The 23,923-nt window shown below is 34.6% G+C and overlaps 1 long non-coding RNA gene across 1 annotated transcript; it reads left to right on the top strand.

The window, feature by feature from the left end:
- The first annotated feature begins 853 nt into the window (after positions 1 to 853).
- On the top strand, positions 854 to 23,437 carry LOC137646836 (uncharacterized). The gene is made up of 3 exons (XR_011045474.1): positions 854 to 1,002; positions 21,995 to 22,090; positions 22,913 to 23,437. It is a non-coding gene; the product is annotated as an uncharacterized lncRNA (long non-coding RNA).
- Positions 23,438 to 23,923: the final 486 nt, after the last annotated feature.

Genomic DNA, 23,923 nt, shown 5'->3' with positions numbered 1-23,923 from the left:
TAGTTTATTGTCATAATTTTTACAGGAAATTATGATTGAAGTTAAATTAGAAAACCGTAAAAAATTAGAAATGTGATATTTGTACAGTTATTAACTTGAAATCGACGTTGTCTTTGTATCATAAATGTTAAAAATTTGCTGCAAATATTTTTACGTTGAACAGGCAGACAAAAGTCTTTTTATAGTTTCTATATGAAAGATATTTTTTAATGTTATTATTGTTCTTAGGATATTCTGTTTTAATTGTTCATTACTTCTCATATAGTTTATTTATTTCCTTATATCCTTTCCTCACTGGACTATTTTTCCCTGTTGGAGAACCTTTCTTTTCCAAATAGGGTTGTTACTTAACAACAACAACAACAAAATAATAATAATGATAATAATAATTGAGAAATTGTCATGAATCTAGCAAAATAGTTTAGCCTCCCATAGTGTAGGTTTTCTATATTAATATGAGCGCTCGTTTTCTTTAGTATTTTAACACTTACTAATACAAAGAATCGCAAAACCAATGCGTTTCGTTAGGTTACGAGGCTTTCACCTTACACAACGCAAAACCGTTTGCTTGGAGACTTTATTTATATATATTTTTATTGAATAATGATTTATCCATGTATATATATATATATATATATATATATATATATATATATATATATATATATATATATATATATATATATATATATATATATATATATATATATATATCACATGTGTGTGTTTTGAAGTTTATAACAGTCTGCTTTAGTCAAAAGCGAAGTTTACGGCTAATAAACAAGTCAAAGGTAATGATGGTTGGCGTGGAGGCCTCTGATTGGCCAGACCAAAACTGCCTGAATCCGAGTGGTCATTGGTCAAGAGTCTTAGTAATGTTTTGAATACTGTCGGAAGAAGACGTGAAATTTGGTGATGCGATAATTTTGTTAAGCAAGGATTGGAGTGTAGTTTCAATATATTGCAAGTTTGCTGTAATCGTCTCATGGAAAGCCCATCGTGGTAAGTAACTTAATAGTAGTCTACAGCTTTCTAAAAGGTTTCGCCGTATATATCAACAATAATCAGGCCTACATAATTTTGCAAGTTTTCCGGTAAAACCTGTCTACAGCCTAGTTTAATACAAAATTAGACGAAATCCTATTAATTATCAAAATGGTCTGAATTAGGTTTTTTTTTTTTTTTTTTTTTTTTTTTTTCTTTTTTTTTTTTTTTTTTTTTTTTTTTTTTTTTTTTTTTTAAAGCTACTCTGAGTGATCGTACTAGAATAATACTTAATATATCAACAATAATAACGAGGATGTTTTTAAAAAGTCTTAGCTTTTGAAATCAGGAGCCAAAGGAAACTATCAATAATTGTCCCCTACCAAAGTAGCCTATTGTTAGGCTCAAATTTAGCGTCTAAGTAGGCCTGTATGTTAAAAACCACAGAATCGCCTAAAGGCTAGGCCTGAGTAAATTTCACATTATATAGCTTACATATTCAAACATGTTTGGTTTCAGAGAAGGTATAATTATGAAAATGAGTTTGTGATATAAGATTTGGAAACAACCTCGTCTCCATTTATTCTCCGGCCATCTGCCTCGGAAACTTCGTAATTTTAACAAGGCCCTTTAGATGTTTATCCAAAAAAGCTATTTTCGTCTTTAGTCTCGCACGGTGTAGGCTACTAATATCTTGGTATTATAATTACTAGCTTAAGCTACAACCCTAGTTGTGCATTCGTTTGTTTTAGCATGTCTTGCTTTGAGAAAAGCAACTACTATGCTCTTCCAACTAGGGTTGTTGCGGGCAGCCAAAGCAAGACATGCTAAAACAAACGAATGCACAACTAGGGCTGTAGCTTAAGTTAGTAATAATAAAGCATTCGATCATGTATGTAAGACCGTGTCTTTGTTTTGAGGTTTTATAAGATGTTCGGACTATTAGGGTCAACATTTAGGATAAAATAACCAACTCCATATCTACCTGGACACGTCTCTCTCTCATTATTAATCCTAGGAAAATCACACTGATGTATAAGGAAGAGTCATTTACTACTGATCTGCTATTAATTTAGATTACTTTAGGTAGATTTATCAACTAATATTTAACCTTTATGATAACTTCTTTGGACAAAGATTAATATAAAACATGGGTATAATAAATAGGGATACATTCCTGGCTATCATTTTCGTCGGTAAAGCAGTTTCATCTGCTATTATATAAGGACAGTAATTTATTTATGTCGAAAATAAAGTCTTAATTGATAGCAGTTCTGTGCCAAAGGTGTCGTCATCCTTTTCTGAAGGAGTATATAGTACCATCAATTGCACTTCATGATATATATATATATATATATATATATATATATATATATATATATATATATAGATAGATAGATAGATAGATAGATAGATAGATATATAATATATATATATATATATATATATATATATATATATATATATATATATATGTGTGTGTGTGTGTGTGTGTGTGTGTGTACATACATACATATATTTGTACTATGGGTAGGCTATTACTTGAAATCCGTTGTAGCATTCCTTCAGATTTTACATGCCCACTTTTTATCCTAATTATACCTCCATCCCTGCCTTATTTCTTTCATTTTGCTGTCCAACCTCTCATAGGATTTTCCCTTAGCTGGACTTCGGAACTAAATGGCCTTCCTGGTTCCAGCGCCTGGCCATAAAATACGAACTAATTTTATTCCATTCTCGCTTTCTTCATTGCTATACCATAGTCACCAACCTATTAGTACAGTAGTGGTTGTTGGTTCGCTTCGCTCACAATTTAACATCATCACTTTGCTCCTCTGTTCTGTCAAGCTGTGTGGGTATTTTTGCATCATTTTGATTAACAAATCAATCATTAAATTCCGTTCATAAATAAATATATGCTTTAATGATATTCTGATGAGGCGGGACACATTCAAATCTTGTAGGCCACATACTTTACCAGAATGAAAATGGTGAGCCACAAACTGCACCGTGCAAAAAATGTAAATGAATAAAATGTAATTGTATTTTTATAATAAAAGAAAAAAAAATATTCTGTTGAAAGACTGGCCTCTCGATTCTACTCGTCTACGATTTCCATTTCAACAGCGATAAAATCTCTCTCTCTCTCTCTCTCTCTCTCTCTCTCTCTCTCTCTCTCTCTCTCTCTCTCTCTCTCTCTCTCTCTCTCTCAAATTGGTAGGTCCCCACACACAAATCTCTTCACGACGGTGTCGCTTGCCAACTCATATTTGGAATTGCCTTTTCTAGAAATTGGCTGACATGTTCCTTCCCAGCCTTTCATCTTTTTTCTCAAATTCAGATATTCTTCCATGACATTCTTATTCCTGATATTAGGGCGCTAAAATCATTTACCGTACACTTTATACTTTGATAGGTTGTCAGTAAAGATTAATTAGGGAGGCTATGAAATCAAGAATAGCATTTTGTTTAAAAGTATGCGAGAGAGAGGGGGCGGGGATCGCCTAGTATAACCCCTCCATGGGGGGGGGGGGTGGCTTTCACCTCTAAAGAGTAATCGCTAATTGCCGTACTGAATTTCTGGTCATGGAAAACTATAGTTAAATGTCTTTGAAATGCTCAACGCTCATTGAGGCCGTAGATTTAATTCCCAGATTAATATACTTTTTTTAATGTTCCATTTTAACAGCATGGTCTTTTTAGTAAATTATTGATTGTGGACGTCTCGACTCCCGCCTGTGATCTGAAATGTGTATTTATGAAATTTTAAGTTATACAAATTTTGAAAATGTATATATTCGATTCCTTCGTAAAAATATAATCGAGAATATCATCGTTGATTATATTTATTGGAGGACACTGTTACTAGTTCAGTGTTCCATAGTCCAGTTGTATTAGTTGTGACGAAAATGTGACGTAACACTAAACCGAAAGTGCGATTAGTAAGGTTGGGTTTTTCGGAATGAGCCAGATGTTGGTCAACCGTAGTTAAGAAGGATATTTTTATTGTTGAGAAAAGAAGTTTCTCTTGTGTTACTCCACTCTTGTGTGGCATTAAGTTAGTGTAAAGTTTAGTATATCTTCAGTGTTCAAATGACGCAAAGCATTCTCATTCTTATTGGGTGCCTATTATAGCTAGAATTGAGTTTGGAATATGTATAATAACCCAACAAGTTATCAGAACCGGACGTGAAAAATACATAAGAGAATTGCTACACATTGTGCTGTCATAAAATCGTGTTGACACGAGATTAGTTGCAGATGGTTTCAAATTATTGGAACAAAGATATGTCTACTGTAGGTTCTAAAGCTTTCAAATATGCGGCCCCAAGACTACGCAATAGGCTCCAACTAGACATTCGAAAGACTGAACATATTAAGGCTTTCAAGAGGAAACTGAAGACTTTCTAGTTTCCTGAGTGCTTGATAATGTGGACTTAACAATAAATGAGCAATATGCTGTGTGAAATGCTGAATGGCTTGGAATATAAGATAAAATGGCTGTGAAGATCTTGTAGAGAGAGGGGTTCCCCTGTAGTAACCAGAGAAGCAGCCCTTAAAGTAATTATTGTACTCTGTTAAAGCAAAAGCTGGTCATTGGTAATAATGTAGTAACAACATGCATTTGAGTGGCATTAATACTGAGACATTTGATTCGTCATGATTTTAGAAAAAAAAAGGTTAGTGACCGTTTCATCTTGGAAAATCTTTGAAAGTGTGTTTTTTTTTTTTTTATCTCATAACTGTGATTAATGATAGACTTTCTAAAGAAATGCTACCGAATGGGTGCTACTTAGAATAAATGCATATTCTAGATTATTTTATGGTAATACATGATACGTGTACTATATATTGCTCATACATGTGTGTTATCTATTTCTGGATACTGGGGCAAACCACCTTTAAATGTTTTCCTAAAAACGCCCCATATAAAATCAGTGGAGAAACACAAAACCGAATGATTTACTTAATAGTAATTAAAAAAAAATGATACATTTAATTTCTAGCGAAACGGGTATTTGCTCAAAAGAAATGGCTAATTTGGTATTTACTTTGGATAACTAACGAGGGCTGAGTCATTATCTATGTACAGTCACTCATATAAATTGATGGATGTCCGGGTGTTTGAGAGAGATTTCCATTTCACCCCTTTCTGGACGACAGGTGTCTGGGAGTGCGAGACCAGTCGAATATTGAACTACCTAACTCTGCTGTAGTAATTGTAACTTTTACGAGTATGTTATTGATCTGTTTTTTTTTTCCACGTAGATATATATTACAGAGGTTCTGTTCTTTCCTTCTCTTCTGCCCTGTTGTTTTTATCTCGCCTTTCTACTTGTAGTCAGAGTGAATTAGATGGGATGGTGGATCAGTCCAGAAATAATTAGCAACAAGAAGTATTTCATGACAGTGGATGGAGAATTTTGTAGCATAGCATAAAAAACTCCCTCTGGATCTTATTTTTTTTTTCCAAAGACTCATTAAAAAAAATGCTAAGATGTATGATTTTTCCCTTTTTCAAAATTGGATTAAATGGGCACTGCTAGTCGTCTGTTATAAAGCTTGACTCTCTGAAAAAGGATTGTTCATTAAACTATTCCATTGGAAGCCTAATTTGATTTGCACAGCCTCACATTGTTAGCAGTTGTCTGTGTCATTTAGACCATTATGCCAAATGCTAGGATCATTGAGGGTCATTCCACACTACTTACACCCACCCTAGAAATAATTTTTGATATCCTGAAATTCAATTATCTAACGCCACGATCGAAATCAATGGGACTTGAACCCGGTTGTGCCAAGCAGTACACAGAAATTAAATCCCATTGTTAGTAATATTCATAGTAATGGCGAAGGACTTTGCGGGCATGGTGAAATGTCAGTCAAGCTCTTGGGAGGAATGTATTGTTTAGGCTGAGGATTGGCCATAGTCGGCCAAAGCACAAAATCTTTTCGTTTTTTTCTTCTTTTGAGCGATATTCATGCACAGTTTAAGAGTACTTCAAGTTTTGCTTATTATAATTTTTACTTCTTTGCTTGCTTTATCATTCAGTTGAATTTATAGCTATTATTATTATTATTATTATTATTATTATTATTATTATTATTATTGCAGTTGTTGTCAATTATCTTTTCAAAGTATTTGGTATAAATTTTCACCAACAGATTTCAGTTATGTTTAATTAATGATAATTTTTATTCATCCTCTTTTTTTCAAATACTTTGGTAATCATTATTTGACGCTTCTACTGATAGTGGAGAAGATATCAGAAAATTTTCAGAAGAATTTTCCATTTCCGGAACTAGACACCAAAATTAGCACACAGACTCGTCGGGGATTACTCTTTTTAATAAAAAGGATGCTATTGAATTTACAGAAATATTGCATTTCGCAATAAGATCGCAAAGACTTCCCTTATCCGAATGCTCTTGATGTCAAATCATACATTTTTTTTTTACTGCGTAGAGTCCGAATTTAGAAATATGTACTTACCCATTGACTTCCTCATTGCAGTAGAACAATATCAACACTCAATCAGGACACGCTGGATGGCACCACTGTTGTGAACCTCAGTATGGGGCTCAGTATCAGCCGAATGATTATTTAGTGTGCCTAAATCATTATTCTAGCGTCCCAGATGCTGTCTAATAAGCCCTGGATCAATAAGCAACCATATATTACCGGTTGTACCAGCGCAGGAGAGCCGAGCTAAGATTAACAGGTCTATAGCCCTTTGCATGTAGTGTCTTGGTTGCTGAACAGACTGCAAAGGACTTGAACGATACTGTATGAACGATCGAGCTAGATGTAAGTCATTTATATTTATTCTCGAACCTAGTCGTATCTCATACCTTATTCTAAATGATTGAGATGAAGGTGGTAAAAGGATAAACCCTCGGCTTCGATTCACGGAATAGAGATAATTACCATAGTATGATACCTTGAATGCCATTCACCAAGATGGCAAGTAACAGACCCAGGGCTTTAAATTCCAGACTGACTGAAGCAATTGTTGTTCTTGCCAGAAGAAGAAGAGTGAAGAGCTCAAATCACCATGTGCATAACAACCACAAAAACATAATGGCTACACTATGTGACTAATATTTCCCTCTTCCATGCAATAAATGAGATGCTATTTGTTCTGGGTCCATCACTGTCATCAAGGCAGGCGGGAGTGCAATGGGCATGACTGAAGACCTATCAGTACTGAGATGATGGATGGTAGCTGGTCCTGAAGTCAGCCACTAGGGTACACAGTATGAGGCAAGAAGTGGGATCAAGGGGGTTCTAAACACACCATCCAGCATGACAAAACAGAACGAGCACAGTGTTCCTTGAGAGAATATAAAAGCTCTCACAAGGCATGCAAGATGTGAGCAATCTTCTCCAGGCTGAGAGTTGAGACCTGCTTTCGCTTGATGCAAAGAACATTGCTTACTGAAGTTTTTTCAGAGCTGGTTAGCGCACACTTTGAGAAAGGAAATGTCAATTTCCAGGAGTTTATTAAGAGACGGGGAAGAAAAGAAGAATCCACCATCTATGAACAAATCAAAAGGAACAGGGTTGACTTTTTACTACAGGTATCAGTATCTGTTGACTCTTCAAAGCAAACAATTGTTCTCCAAGCTGTTCATATCATGCCAGGGCAGAGAGTATGACTTGGAGTTCTTCTGTCATGAGAATCAATCACAGACTTCTTCCCTCCAATGATAGCAGAAAGCTCCACACATGTCAAAAATCCCACCTCATTACTATTCTTGAGAGCAAAGTTACAACCCTGGTGTAGCATTAGTGGGTGATTGGCCCTCATGAAGTTCAAAAACTTTTGAAGAGTAAGCAATGCTCGATGTACTTCTTACAATACAAGCACACTCTACCAAATACAAGAGAGCAGACATTGTTTTTTATTTCTACTGGCCATTTAGTATGAAAGCTGAAACTAGATCAAAGCGAGGATGTGGGGTGAGACTCAGGGTGACAAGGAAAGGAAAAATTCCCTTAAACATGTGCTAGACTAAGAAAAGATAATTTGGACAAAGCTTCCACCCATTGCAGAGAGTTGCCGGTAGCAGACTAATTGTAGGTGCAAGTCGGAATGCTGCAGTCCACGAGAAAGCTACTGTTTTGGTCTGACCTACACAGCACTGTGCGGCTACAGATACGAGGTTTAGAGTGTACTATTTCAGTCAGCAAGATGAATAATATGTGGCAATTAAGTATAGTCTTACTGCCTATATGTACAGTATACAGCTACACAACCGAAGAAGGAAACAAAGAGTTAACTCATTTTTATAACCAAGCGTTCATTTTCATAATCGTTTCCCGTTCGCAATAGTAGACAAGCAATCATTAGCGAATGCTTATCATCATGGGAGTCTGTGCGTGAGGAAAATATTTGTAATAGATTGCTTGACATTATTCCCAGGAGGATAAACAACTATATATAGGCTATATATATATATATATATATATATATATATATATATATAGATAGATAGATAGATAGATAGATAGATAGATAGATAGATAGATAGATAGATAGATAGATATATATATATATATATATATATATATATATATATATATATATATATATATATGTATGTATATATATTATATATATAAATATATATATATATATATATATATATATATATATATATATATATATATATATATATAGTTTGCCTAAGTATATTATACCAAGAAAATAATGACGTCTTTTAAAAGATGATATTGTCTTTATTCTAATTGTTTTACTGGAATTTGCGTGTTTTATTATTCACATAGGCCTATGTATTACAAAGAATTATACATATGTTTTAATGAATTGTTGCTGTCTACAATTTACTTAAACAATAATATTTGTATTATCAGTCACAATCATTGTCTATTACCTGGTTCATTAATGTCTTTAGAAAGTTTCGTCTTTTGAGATTTACTTATTATTTAGTTAGCCCTGACTTGTGAAGGTTTGAATGCTCAGTTTGCCCCTCCTCGCCTTACTCTTATATGTGACTTGAAGTTCGCACTTCTGATTTTATAATTCTTATTAAGCTTGTAGACCTAAAAATAAAATGATGAAGAGACTGTGGAGAAATTTCACAAATCGTAACTTTATGCCCAGATAGACACCTTTCATAAATGAAAAGATTTGATGCAAATATTTATTGTTGCTACCTGACATGTAGCCATGCCCTAGTATGTTATAAAGCCAAGACTACAGAGCCATATTATTATTATTATTATTATTACTATTCGAGATACGTTTCTATTGAAGAATCTGCACATTACAGCTTTGGGTTAATATGTCTGACCCTATTATAGACTTCCATTCGTGAAGTAAAATTAAATAATAGAGGTAGAATTAATTATAGTTTTATTTATTTATCATTATTTCTTCTCCCTGAATAAACCCCACGCGAGATTGGACCTACAGTATATAGGCAGCTTTGACTATAACCTGAAATTTGGCTTATAATGATTTATTGCAAGTTTCGAAACCACGACCCCAACTAACTTTTGCTTTATACACAAAACGACACAAGCAAAATTAAATAATAACTTTGAATTCATAACCCAAACGCATAAATTGTTATTATTAGACAACAGGACTAAGCTTGAATTATTTTCCCTCTTGATGCCCTCTTTCCCACTCATTTCCAGGAATCACGGTATTTAGAGGGATTCGGGCTATATTACCGTATTTATTTTTTGTTCTGAAATATTCTAGCACGATTTCTTTAACGATCTAATATTTTTCATTGATAGAATTTTTCATAGCAGTTGACCACCGTTGTTTCATACATACACATATCTCCTAAGTGAAATATAAGGTTTATTACTAAGTGGCAACTTACGAACAACGCTTGACCAATGCAAAAATAAATAATTATAAGAGAGAGAGAGAGAGAGAGAGAGAGAGAGAGAGAGAGAGAGAGAGAGAGAGAGAGAGAGAGAGAGAGAGAGAGAGAGAGAGAAGAGAAGAGAAGGAAGAGGAGAATTCAACACCAGACCACAGAAAGCCTGTTGCTGTTTTGCTGGATAACCGGGGGACGTCATTGACAGGATACTCTCTTTCTATCCTGCCTGTCTCGGAACCCCAAACCGAGAGGTAGTCCTGAATCGGAAGACACCCAAGAGGAAGGATCCTCAACGGAGTCGATTTCTTAGGGCTTGACCCGACCCAGGACTCTCGGAAAACCCGAGTCTCTTTACTTTAAGTTATCCAGGACGATACAGACATCACTGCCATTACTTCTCGGAAAATATTCTCTATTTAAGAAGACTCAAACATTTTATGCAAAGTTTATAGATTTGTTGATAAATTCATAATTTCTTATAAAGGTTAATAATTAGGAATCTAGTTGCCTTTAACAATAATCATCATTATAGTTATTTATGAATTTTTTATATTTTTTTTAGCAAATAAATCAGTAGTTTTATGGCCGAGGGTAGGCACCCGCTGATGCTATTGCGAGAGTTATTGGGTACTGTGACGACCGCAAAATAGTACTTTATCAGATTCCTCTCTGGTTAAATCTCATTTTTCCTTTGCTTAATTTTTGAGTCAACATGATATGAATCTCTCTATTAACTTTTAAAGGAAAAAATTGAATAATACTATTTTATTTTGATATGATTTCAAATGAATAGTTTATTTATAAAATCATTTATCAAAATTTTGTGTTTAGGTCCTGTACAAAAGAGGAAAATAAAATAAATAGATGGAGAGAGTTAACTCGAGCGGCCGACCCTGCTATACAATGGGAATAATGAGGGTGAAAGATGCAGACAGTTACTTGAATAGCTAAACCCATCTATAGACGATCCTTTGTAATGAGAGCATAGCTGTTAGGAACCTTGTTTTCAATTACGGCTCAGCAATAGCTTATTTGGAAGCAACGGGTTCTCTGGTGTTGCAATAAGTATAAAACGATTGAAACATATCTACAAATACAATATGAAGTACATCTTTCAGGGGTCAAATTTATTCTGAACACTGTGTCACTGAGATGTGCTTTAAAGATAAAATACTTTTCACCCCCAACTTCAGTACTCAATATTTGTTAGTCCTATGAATATTTCCATTCCTTAACTTGAATATCCAACCTAGAATATCCATCGAACAGTCACAAATAATTTCAAAGATTTCACTATAACTGTTATTTGTTGCCTTATTGTTATATGGGACTTGAAGTTGACACTACTGATTTTATAATTCTTATGAAGCCTATAGGCCTAGAATTAAAATGAAGAAGAGACTGTGGAGAAATTTCACAAATCGTAACTTTATGCCCAGATAGACACCTTTCATAAATGACAAGATTTGATGCAAATATTTATTGTTGCTACCAGACATATAGCCATACCCTAGTATGTGTTAATGACAAGACGACAGAGCCATATTATTATTATTATTATTATTATTATTATTATTATTATTATTATTATTATTATTATTATTATTATTATTATTATTACTGTTGTTGTTGTTATTCGAGATACGTTGCTATTGTAGAATCTGCCCATTATAGGTGTGGGGGAATATGTCTGACCCGATTATAGCTTTCCCTTCGTAAATTAAAGTTGGATAATATAGGTAGATTTAATTGTATTTCTGGTACCGAAGATAACACACCATTTCGCTTATTCACTTATCATTATTACTTCTCCCTTAATAAACTCCTCAAGAGATTAGACCTATATAGGCAGCGTTGACTGTTATCTAAGCTTTGGCTTGAAATAATTTATTGCAAGTTTCGAAACCACGACCCTAACTACCTTTTGCTTCATACACAAAACGACATAAGCAAAATCAAGTAATAACTTTGAATTGATAACCCAAATGCATAGATGGTTATTATTATTAGACAACAGGACTAAGCTTAGATTATTTTCCCTCTTGAAGCCCTCTTTCCCACTCCGACTATCTACAGACACAGTTCCAGGAATAGTCTCACGGAATCAAGGTGTTCAGAGGGATTCGTGTTTCATTAATGTATTAATTTTTTTCTGAAATATTATTGTAGCACAATTGTTTTAACTAACTAATATTTTTTCAATAATAAAATTTTTCATAACAGTCGAGCAACTTAGTGCATTCATACACATGTTTACAAAGTGACAAGTTATGTTCAACGCTGTCCAATGCAATAATAAATAAATAGCAACAGTCTAGCTGCATACTTGTGCCCTGTATTAGTAGAGGAAGAGAAGAAGGAAAAGGATAAGAAAGGGTTACTAATGAGAGAGAGAGAGAGAGAGAGAGAGAGAGAGAGAGAGAGAGAGAGAGAGAGAGAGAGAGAGAGAGAGTAGAATTCAACACCAGACCAATGAAAGCCTGTTGCTGTTTTGCTGGATAACCGGGGGACGTCATTGACAGGATACTCTCTTTCTATCCTGCCTGTCTCGGAACCCCAAACCGAGAGGTAGTCCTGAATCGGAAGACACCCAAGAGGAAGGATCCTCAACGGAGTCGATTTCTTAGGGCTTGACCCGACCCAGGACTCTCGGAAAACCCGAGTCTCTTTACTTTAAATTATCCAGGACGATACAGATATCACTGCCAGTACTTCCCGGAAAATATTCTCCATTTAAGAAGACTCAAACATTTTATGTAAAGTTTACAGATTTGTTGATAAATTCATAATTTTTTATAAAGTTTGATAATTAAGAATTTAGTTGCCTTTCATAATAATCATCATTATAGCTATTTATGAATTTTGAATATGCTGCATATTAAGTGAGGAAAGAAAAGCAAAACCACCACCTCTAGAGCCTCCTCAACCATCATGGCACCGATGATCCTCCAGTATCAAACAAAATTTTTACTTAACCAAGATCTGTAGACCTTACTAAGACTTTGGCTTTATCAATGAGTTACAAAAAAAAAAAAAAAAAACTGAAAAGAAAATCACTATGAAGAGATAGCGTTTCCTTCGTGGTGTCAAAGTCCCAGACAGATGAGATGCCATTTTTCTTTTAGTGTGTCACAATAATCATATCTCCTAAAGGCAGATTAACCTAATTTACATTTGCTGCATAGTAAGTTTTCATTTAGTTGAAGGCATACTAATTTTTAAAAGAAATACCATTAGAACATCCGAGGAAAGAGAGAAAACGGAGTCATGGCTTCTACAATACATCAATATGTTTTAAACGTTGCATTGTAGGCATATCTGACATTATAGCTTTTGCATCTACATGTTTTCAACGTTGAATTGTAGGCCTATATGACATTACAGCTCTGCATCTACATGTTTTAAGCGTTGCATTGTAGGCATATCTGACATTATAGCTTCTGCATTTACATGTTTTAAGCGTTGCTTAGTACGCCTATATGACATCACAGCTTCTGCAGCTATAGAGCCTTGCATTGTAGGCCTACCTGACATTACCGGCACATCGTTGCTTTTGTGCAGTATTCTAAAATCAAGCATTTATATTCCTCTTGTGTTTCTTCAGTAGCAGCAAATATGATCTATTTCAGTGTACAAACGATTACGCAATTTCCCAGAAATTTAGACAACTTCAGATTCCAAGAGAAAAAAATAATTAAGAGAAACTATTTTGAAGTTACTTTTCATGAATTAAACTGACCAGTTTTAATATTTTAAAGAGTTTGAATTAAAATTCATTATATATATGGTCATCATCTTTTCCTAGGCCTATTGACCCTAACGGCCCCGGTTACATTTCGCCAGCCGTCTCTATCTTGAGCTTTTAAATCAATACTTCTCCATTCATCATCTCCTCCTTCATACATCACATGCTGTAAAATTGAGGTTTCTAAAGAATTTTTGTCAAACATGGTCTACTAATATTGTTTGGACCTTAGACAGTCTTAATTACGAACAAACAATAATTATAGTGAAATCTTGGAAACTATTTGTGACTGTTCGATGGAAATTCTAGGCTGGATATTCAGGTTGAGGAATGGAAATGTTTATAGGCCTAATAAATACGGAGTATTGAATTTGAGGGTGAAAAGTCTTTTATCTTTAAAGCACATCTCAGTGACACAGTGTTCAGACTAAACTTCCGACCCCTGAAAGGTCGACTTGATATTGTTCTTGTAAATAATATGTTTTAATCGTTTAAAACTTCTTGCAACACACCAGAGAACCCGCTGCTTCCTAATAAGCTATTGCTGAGCCATAATTGAAAACAAGGTTCCTAACAGCTATACTCTCATTGCAAAGCATCGACAATAGAAGAGTTTAGCAAATCAAGTAACTGTCTGCATCTTTCAACCTCATTATTCCCATTGTATAACAAGGTCGGCCTCTCGAGTCTACTCTTCGAATCTATTTATTTGATTTTCCTCTTTTGTTACAGTACATTAAAACAAAATTTTAATCAATGATTTTATAAGTAAACTATTTTTTTGAAATCATATTTAAATAGGAATAGTGTTATCCAGTTTTGTCCTTTAAAAGTTAATAAAGACATTCATATTGTGTTGACTCGAAAATTAAGTAAAGGGAAAATGTGCTTTATCCAGAGAGGGATCTGACAGTACCCAATAACTTTCGCAATAGTATCAATGGGTGCCTACCAATGGCCATCAAAATACTGATCTATTTGCTAGAAGAATATTCAAAATTCATAAATAGCTATAATGATGATTATTATGAAAGGCAACTAAATTCTTAATTATCAAACTTTATAAAAAAATTATGAATTTATCAACAAATCTATAAACTTTACATAAAATGTTTGAGTCTTCTTAAATAGAGAATATTTTCCGACAAGTAATGGCAGTGATGCCTGTATCGTCCTGGATAACCTAAAGTAAAGAGACTCGGGTTTTCCGAGAGTCCTGGGTCGGGTCAAGCCCTAAGAAATCGACTCCGTTGAGGATCCTTCCTCTTGGGTGTCTTCCGATTCAGGACTACCTCTCGGTTTGGGGTTCCGAGACAGGCAGGATAGAAAGAGAGTATCCTGCCACTGACGTCCCCCGGTTATCCAGCAAAACAGCAACAGGCTTTCTTTGGTCTGGTGTTGAATTCTTCTCTCTCTCTCTCTCTCTCTCTCTCTCTCTCTCTCTCTCTCTCTCTCTCTCTCTCTCTCTCTCTCTCATTAGTAACCCTTTCTTATCCTTTTCCTTCTTCTCTTCCTCTACTAATAAAGGTCACGAGGTCAGGGGGGGGGGGAGGAATTCCCGTCTACAGTATGCAGCCAGACTGTTGCTATTTATTTATTATTGCATTGGACAGCGTTGAACATAACTTGTCACTTAGTAATAAATCTTATATTTCACTTTGTAAACATGTGTATGAATGCACAAAGTTGCTCAACTGTTATGAAAAAATTTATTATTGAAAAAATATTAGATAGTTAAAACAATTGTGCTACAATAATATTTCAGAAAAAAAAGTAATACATTAATGAAACACGAATCCCTCTGAACACCTTGATTCCGTGAGACTATTCCTGGAACTGTGTCTGTAGATAGTCGGAGTGGGAAAGAGGGCTTCAAGAGGGAAAATAATCTAAGCTTAGTCCTGTTGTCTAATAATAATAACCATCTATGCATTTGGGTTATCAATTCAAAATTATTACTTGATTTTGCTTATGTCGTTTTGTGTATGAAGCAAAAGGTAGTTAGGGTCGTGGTTTCGAAACTTGCAATAAATTATTTTAAGCCAATGCTTAGATAACAGTCAACGCTGCCTATATAGGTCTAATCTCCTGAGGAGTATATTAAGGGAGAAGTAATAATGATAAATGAATAAGTAAATAAGCGAAGTAGTGTGTTATCTTCGGTACCAGAAATACAATTAAATCTACCTATATTATCCAACTTTAATTTACGAAGGGAAAGCTATAATCGGGTCAGACATATTCCCCCACACCTATAATGGGCAGATTCTACAATAGCAACGTATCTCGAATAACAACAACAACAACAGTAATAATAATACTAATAATAATAATAATAATAATAATAATAATAATAATAATAATAATAATAATAATAATATGGCTCTGTCGTCTTGTCTTTAACACATACTAGGGTATGGCTATATGTCTGGTAGCAACAATAAATATTTGCATCAAATCTTGTCATTTATGAAAGGTGTCTATCTGGGCATAAAGTTACGATTTGTGAAATTTCTCCACAGTCTCTTCTTCATTTTAATACTAGGCCTATAGGCTTCATAAGAATTATAAAATCAGAAGTGTCAACTTCAAGTCCCATATAACAATAAGGCAAGGGGGGGAGGGGGCAAACAGCATTTAAACCTTCACAAGTTGGGTCTAACTAAATCCTCAGTAAATCTCAAAAGACGAAAATGTCTAAAGATATTAAAGAACCAGGTAATAAATAATTTCATTTTTCAAATGACGCCATTATTTTCTATGTATAATATACTTGGGCAAACTATACATATATATATATATATATATATATATATATATATATATATATATATATATATATATATATATATATATATATAGGTAGTAGGTTGGCCAGGGCACCAGCCGCCCGTTGAGATAGGCTACTACCGCTAGAGAGTTATGGAGTCCTTTGACTGGCCAGACAGTACTATATTGGATCCTTCTCTCTGGTTACGGTTTACTTTCCCTTTGCCCACACAGACACCGAATAGTCTGGCCTATTCTTTACAGAGTCTCCCCTGACTTCATACACCTGACAACACTGAGATTACCAAACAATTCTTCTTCATCCAAGGGGTTAAATACTGTAATGTAATTGTTCAGTGGCTACTTTCCTCTTGGTAGGGGTAGAAGAGACTCTTTAGCTATGGTAAGCAGCTCTTCTAGGAGAAGGACACTCCAAAATCAAACCATTGTTCTCTAGTCTTGGGTAGTGCCATAGCCTCTGTACCATGGTCTTCCACTGTCTTGGGTTAGAGTTCTCTTGCTTGAGGGTACACTCGGGCACACTGTTCTATCTAGTTTCTCTTCCTCTTTTTTTGTTAAAGTTTTTATAGCTTGTATAGGAAATGGGTAAGTACATATTTCTAAATTAGGACTCTACGCAGTAAAAAAAAAAAAAATGTATGATTTGACATCAAGAGCATTCGGATAAGGGAAGTCTTTGCGATCTTATTGCGAAATGCAATATTTCTGTAAATTCAATAGCATCCTTTTTATTAAAAAGAGCAATCCCCGACGAGTCTGTGTGCTAATTTTGGTGTCTGGTTCCGGAAATGGAAGATTCTCCGGAAGCGTCAAATAATGATTACCAAAGTATTTGAAAAAAAAATAGGATGAATAAAAATTATCATTAATTAAACATAACTGAAATCTGTTGGTGAAAATTGATATCAAATACTTTGAAAAGATAAGTAATTGACAACAACTGCAATAATAATAATAATAATAATGATAATAATAATAATAATAATAATAATAATAATAGCTATAAATTCAACTGAATGATAAAGCAAGCAAAGAAGTAAAAATTATAATAAGCAAAACTTGAAGTACTCTTAAACTGTGCATGAATATCGCTCAAAAGAAGAAAAAAACGAAAAGATATTTGTGCTTTGGCCGACTATGGCCAATCCTCAGCCTATACAATACATTCCTCCCAAGAGCTTGACTCTGACATGTTTAGTTTATTAAATTAATCCCCAAAAATACATCATTTCACCATGCCCGCAAAGTCCTTCGCCATTACTAACAATGGGATTTAATTTCTGTGTACTGCTTGGCACAACCGGGTTCAAGTCCCATTGATTTTGATCGTGGCGTTAAATAATTGAATTTCAGGATATCAAAAATTATTTCTAGGGTGGGTGTAAGTAGTGTGGAATGACCCTCAATGATCTTAGCATTTGGCATAATGGTCTAAATGACATAGACAACTGCTAACAATGTGAGACTGTGCAAATCAAATTAGGCTTCCAATGGAATAGTTTAATGAACAATCCTTTTTCAGAGTCAAGCTTTATAACAGAAGACTAGCAGTGCCCATTTAATCCAATTTTGAAAAAGGGAAAAATCATACATCTTAGCATTTTTTTAATGAGTCTTTGGAAAAAAAAATTAAGATTCAGAGGGAGGTTTTTTTATGGTATGCTACAAAATTCTCCATCCACTGTCATGAAATACTTCTTGTTGCTAATTATTTCTGGACTGATCCACCATCCCATCTAATTCACTCTGACTACAAGTAGAGAGGCGAGAGAAAAACAACAGGGCAGAAGAGAAGGAAAGAACAGAACCTCTGTAATATATATCTACGTGGAAAAAAACAGATCAATAACATACTCGTAAAAGCTAACAATTACTACAGCAGAGTTAGGTAGTTCAATATTCGACTGGTCTCGCACTCCCAGACACCTGTCGTCCAGAAAGGGGTGAAATGGAAATCTCTCTCAAACACCCGGACATCCATCAATTTATATGAGTGACTGTACGTTATTTACTTTTGAGAGACCTTTTTATGGATTACTGAGCCTGCTTTGTTTTGCAATTGTTTTTGGCAGATTTTTTGTATGGCGTAATTATTAGCTGGTTATTTAAACCAATTGCTTGTTCCAAATATTTATGCACAAGTTCCTGGATGATGCTATGCAACAGGCCTTTTCATTCCCTCCCTTCGGCTTCAGTTCCAGTCCATCTACCGTCTCATGAAGATGTTTCAGAGAGAGATTCTCACTGTATTTTGAAATTTACTATAATTTCAAGTGCTTGGGTAATGGTTGTTCAAAACACACTTCGTTCAGTATGTAGCTGTTATTGCTCAAATGAAAGTAAATATATCGCAGAAATAATGACCTTCGTAGTTGGGGTGCGCAAGATCTACATCTCTTTAGACTTTGGAGGTGGCATAGGACAACCATGTACCGCTTGTCAGAGAAATGCGATAATGGTTATTTTCACGCTGAGCGAGCCCACGGTGGAGCAAAGACCATTCGAGAAACGTAATATTATTGATAGGTAATTGAGACTCTAATTTCACGCCACTTTAGGTTACATAGATAACAATCCTGCCCCGATATCTTGTTAAGTTATCGAACTGCGAGTATCTCTTGACTGTAACTTGTCTTTCAATGCCCAAATAAATAATGTAGTAAATTCTGCTGGCTATCATCTTAGAAACATTGCTTGTATAAAGAAGTACCTGGATGAACATTCTGTAAAGAAACTAGTGATAAACTGTGTTATTGTCAGGATTGACTACTGTAACACTATCTACCACAATTTACCATAAGCACAACTTAAACTACAATAAACATAATAAACAGAGGGACAAGGTGTCCCACCCTGAGAAGGATCACTGATGGCCTATTAAAACAAAAATTGAGTTTAAAATATGTACAATAACCCATCGTCCAAAAAATCAAAGAGGATTGCTACATATTGGGCATCCAACAAATCGTGTTCACGTGAGAATTGTTACAGATGGCTTCAAATTATTGGAACCTAGATATGTCTACTGTAGGCTCCAGGACCTTTAAATATGCGGCCCAAGACTATACAATAAGCTCCCACTAGACATTCGAAAGACTGAAGATATTAAGGCTTTTAAGAGGAAACTGAAGACTTGTTCTCTAAGGGTTTCGATGGCGTGGATTTAACAATAGAGGAGCAATATGCTGAATGCCTTGGAATGAATATAATAAAATGACTGTGAAGGTCCTGTGGATAGAAGGGTTCCCCTGCTGTATAGGACCAGAAAAGCAGATGATATAGTACACGAACCATACATTTTTGCTTAATATATGATACTTTAATTTTTAGCCAAATACATGACCGTATGTAGTTTTGTACTCGTGATCTTGTTTTATCCATTTCTGACAATGAATACTGTGGTAAACCCCCGTTCGAGTGTTTTCCTACCTCTTCTATTAAATCAATTGTGGGGGAATACCAGTGGGGAAGTACAAAAAAAAAAACTGATTTGCTGCATTAGCAATGTTCGGAAATACATAATAATCACAAGGTAACTACTTGGAAAAAATATATGGTTCATGTAAGTGGCGAGAAATCAAAGTGTATTAATTACCTATAATTCATAACACGCCCCTCGAATGGTCTTTGCTCCATTGTGGATCGCACTAATTTGCAAATAATCATGATCTCATTGCTCTTCTGTTCTGGTAAGCGGTACATACGTAGAAAAATTACAAATTATCTAGAACTTTAACATTCTTATCGAGATTTTCAAATTTGCTAGAAATTAAAGTATTATAAGGAGGATAATATTAATGATAAACGTAATAATAACAGGATTTTGTATGTTATTATTTTTTCTAAGTATGCTGTACCTTGGCCTGTAATAATAATAACTATTTATAAAAACAACTACTAGGGTTTTGTCGAACCGATTTCTATATGTTTTGAAATTAATTTTTGTATATAACTAATTTTCATTGAAAATACCAAATGAAGTGAAACTTTTATTCAGAAAATACACCTTGAATTTTACCTTGATGATGGTGTGGAACCAAAGTTAGAATAATTTAGAAGATAAGAAATATATATCAAAACAGAGAGACAAAGGATAAGGAGGTGGAACGGGATTGTAGAAAGAAGGCAAGCTGATGGTCTGTGGAGGTGTGGCACAGTTGGGGGAATCCCGGTAAAACCAAGTACCCTACTCTATAGTCCATTACTTGTTTTATGCTTTTTGCTGATCTGAGCAGGATCTTCGTGATTTATTGGTATGAATTTGATGGATGATTTGTGCTACTCTGGTATGTAAGATACTATATTTTTTTTTTCAATGTGTAACTAAATGCTGTTTACGAAACTACCTGGTTCGGTCCCTCCATTGAAAGAAGGTGGTAACTCGAGTAGGTATAAGTATCACCAGAAAGGTGAAAACTGAAGAATGCAGAGAGTTTATTTCTGCTGCATTAGCTTAATAACTAATTTAGATTGTTTTTCATTTTAAATTGAAATATTTACGAATGTTCTGTTGCACTAGGCAATATTGAACAGTTTAGATTGGAGAGGTCATTAATAAACCAGAGCCTTAGTTTAACTTTACGTTAAGGGTTGTTTTCTGGTTCTATTACGCGGTAACTCTGTGCCCGACAGGACCTATAAGACGTTTGCCATATACAGTCTTAGGTATTTAGAGTATCACACTGCGTATGCCACATGTAGTGTCAAATCCACACTGTTGATTTTTAAACAAGTAAGTTTCCAGTTTCTTCTTTGAAGCCTTAATATCTTTAGTCTTTCGGATGTCTAGTGGGAGTTGGCTGTATATTCTTGGAGACGCATATTTGAAAGCTCTAGAATTTACAGTAGACATGCAGTATATCATGGTTCAAATAATTTTAAACCATCAGTAACTATTCTCGTGTTGACACGATTTGTTGGCTGCACGATATGTAGCAATTTTCTTAAATATTTTGGGCGTCCGGTTCTGATAACTTGAGTTATTGTACGTATGTTAAACTCTACTCTAAATTTGATAGGAAGCCAGTGTCATTCAATTAGTTTTAGCTTTTTATTACAACTAAGGTACGAATTTTTTATACAATAGAATTTTAGCAAGACATTTGTTACCAGGTAGAATGGAAGCAATGGTAGTTGTAGTCCAGGATCATATTTTATGAAATATGGATCGTTGTAATTAAGTCTCATTGACCTGTTGGTTTTGTAGTCAATGACCCTTTGCAAATAAATGGTATTGTCAAATAAATTAATGACGAACATTACAACTTTAGTGTCCGCTGCCTGATACATTTTAAGGTCAACACTAATAATAGTGCTATTTTGAGTTATAAAAACAAGAATCTCATAAGGGGCTTAATGGAGTTGGTTAAAGATTCTTTAGAGGAATAGAGTAACAATCTGAAAAGGAAGAAATTGTCGTTTTGGGCATAACTTCTACATGTTCACAAGTGTTTCTGTCATTTTAATATGCTGCATTTAATTTGGTATTTTGGTGATTTTCTGGATTGTCAGATGATTGAGCGAGAATAAACACACTTTAGTGGTATCATTAGTCGACAATAATGCACTCTAAACTATATATCCCCTTACTAATAATCCTTTATTTCACAGGCGAAAGTCTGGTGACCAAGTCAAATCTGATGCAAATCGGCATTGAAATAGCATCGCTGGAACTTCGAAATGAGATCTATTGCTGCTCAATGAATGGTAAGAAAATGTATATTGCTTATTTGATCGACCTAGTCAAAAAATGAAGCATGATATTGTTTTATATATAACTTTGTTTTATAATATTTTATTGTAGTTCGCTATTCTAGTTCTTGGTATAAAAAAGTTTATATTCCTATTTAAAGAAAAAAAAATCCGCAATAAGTCTTATCGATGATAAGTAACGAAGAATGTCGAGTTGCAAGGTTAAAATAGGATACTATATTGATGTCTTCAAATTATTTTTTAGTGAAAGTGATATAAATGAGTAAGATCACCCAATATAATCATTCTCATTATTTCTATATCTAACAACTTAGTTACCGGAAAAAAATGGCTGTAGCCTTGTTTATTTAAGTGGTTATGGCCCACAATGGGATATTGCTGTCAGTGGACCTTAGCTGTGCAGACTTTTGAGTCTTTTACCCTACATTTATACCAATTTCTCCTCTTCACTTTAATTCACAATGCAACTGCAAAGAGTTCCTCTCTCTGCACGTAAATGCTGATTGCTTTTACTGGTCCCAGTGTTGGGTTATATGATCTAAAATTCCATAAAATAGGATTTGAAGGGATGAATAAAAGTTTTTGTTATTCAAGTTACCTACACAGTTGGTAAATAAATTAATCCTTTTAAAGTTTTCTTTTCTTTTCAAGGGTATAACCCCCTTATCAATCCCTTTATACGTACCCGCAGAAGATTCAGACATGAGTTGAATAGCGTTTTCAGATTATTGCTGAACATTGTAAGTTAAATCAACCAGTATTCCATTACCAAAAGTTTTGCTTTCTCAAGATATTTTTTTTTCTTTTCCGTTTCAGGTTTTTACGAAATTTGTGACCATCCAGACATGGAAAACCAGCTGGGGAAACAAGAGTTGTGTGTAAATCTGGAAAACGAAGAGACAAGAATGTATAAGGTGTGATAATTGTAATTTTGGGCATCGTAAAAAAAAAAAAAAAGGTACGAATTAGATGGAGTCAGTGAGGAAGGTATAAAGCGAATGGCATGGTGATCCGGAATATAGTAATGAATGTCAATATAAAAAAGGATGATTATAAAAAAAGGGCAGATCATTACGGAAACATAACTTGAGCACCGAGATAGAGGTATTGGTGAACATAAGACAAAGTTGCTGAGCTAGATGCCATTGTGACGAGCCGAGAGAGGGTTGTGAACTCAAAGGCAGGATGCAATCAACTGAGTACTATATTAAAGAACACTCTCCTTTATATACAAAACCCCAAGGCAACAGGAAAATACATGTTCGAGGAAATGACAATGTTACAGAGGAAAACAGCAGACATGAATTTTCATGTTCGTTTTAGTGCGAGGGAAGAGCGAAGATACAAGCATAATATATACAAAAGGAATTATGTACAATTGTGTGACACACGGTTGGTACGCCATAATGGTTGAACTAGATAATTTGCTGAGGAAAGCAGTTGGTGACCTAACAAATTTGCCAGTTGTTGTTGATCTAAAATTAGATAATTTCATACAATTCAAGTCGTTGGAAATTAACACGAGTTAACAATCTCACCAAAAATAATTACCAGATGAAGCTGAGATTGAGATGTATCCTTTTGAAATGAGGAATGAATATTTCGTAGATAAGGTTAAGGAAGATAACCAACTCTGAAAAAATGAGGCTTCCAATGCACTTAAAGATGTTGCAGCTGTTGACACGAGGGCCTCAGAAAATTGGGTAAGGACAACGAAGCTTCCTTGTCTCTTGCATCATCGAAAACTGCATCTTTGCAACAAAGCTGCATTGTCTTCTATATTATTAAAACCTGTATCTTCACTACTAACATACCTTGTCTCTTCCA

The sequence above is a fragment of the Palaemon carinicauda genome, chromosome 9 (assembly GCF_036898095.1).
Source record: "Palaemon carinicauda isolate YSFRI2023 chromosome 9, ASM3689809v2, whole genome shotgun sequence".
Taxonomy (NCBI): Eukaryota; Metazoa; Arthropoda; class Malacostraca; order Decapoda; family Palaemonidae; genus Palaemon; species Palaemon carinicauda.
This window is presented reverse-complemented; position numbering and strand designations above follow the sequence as displayed.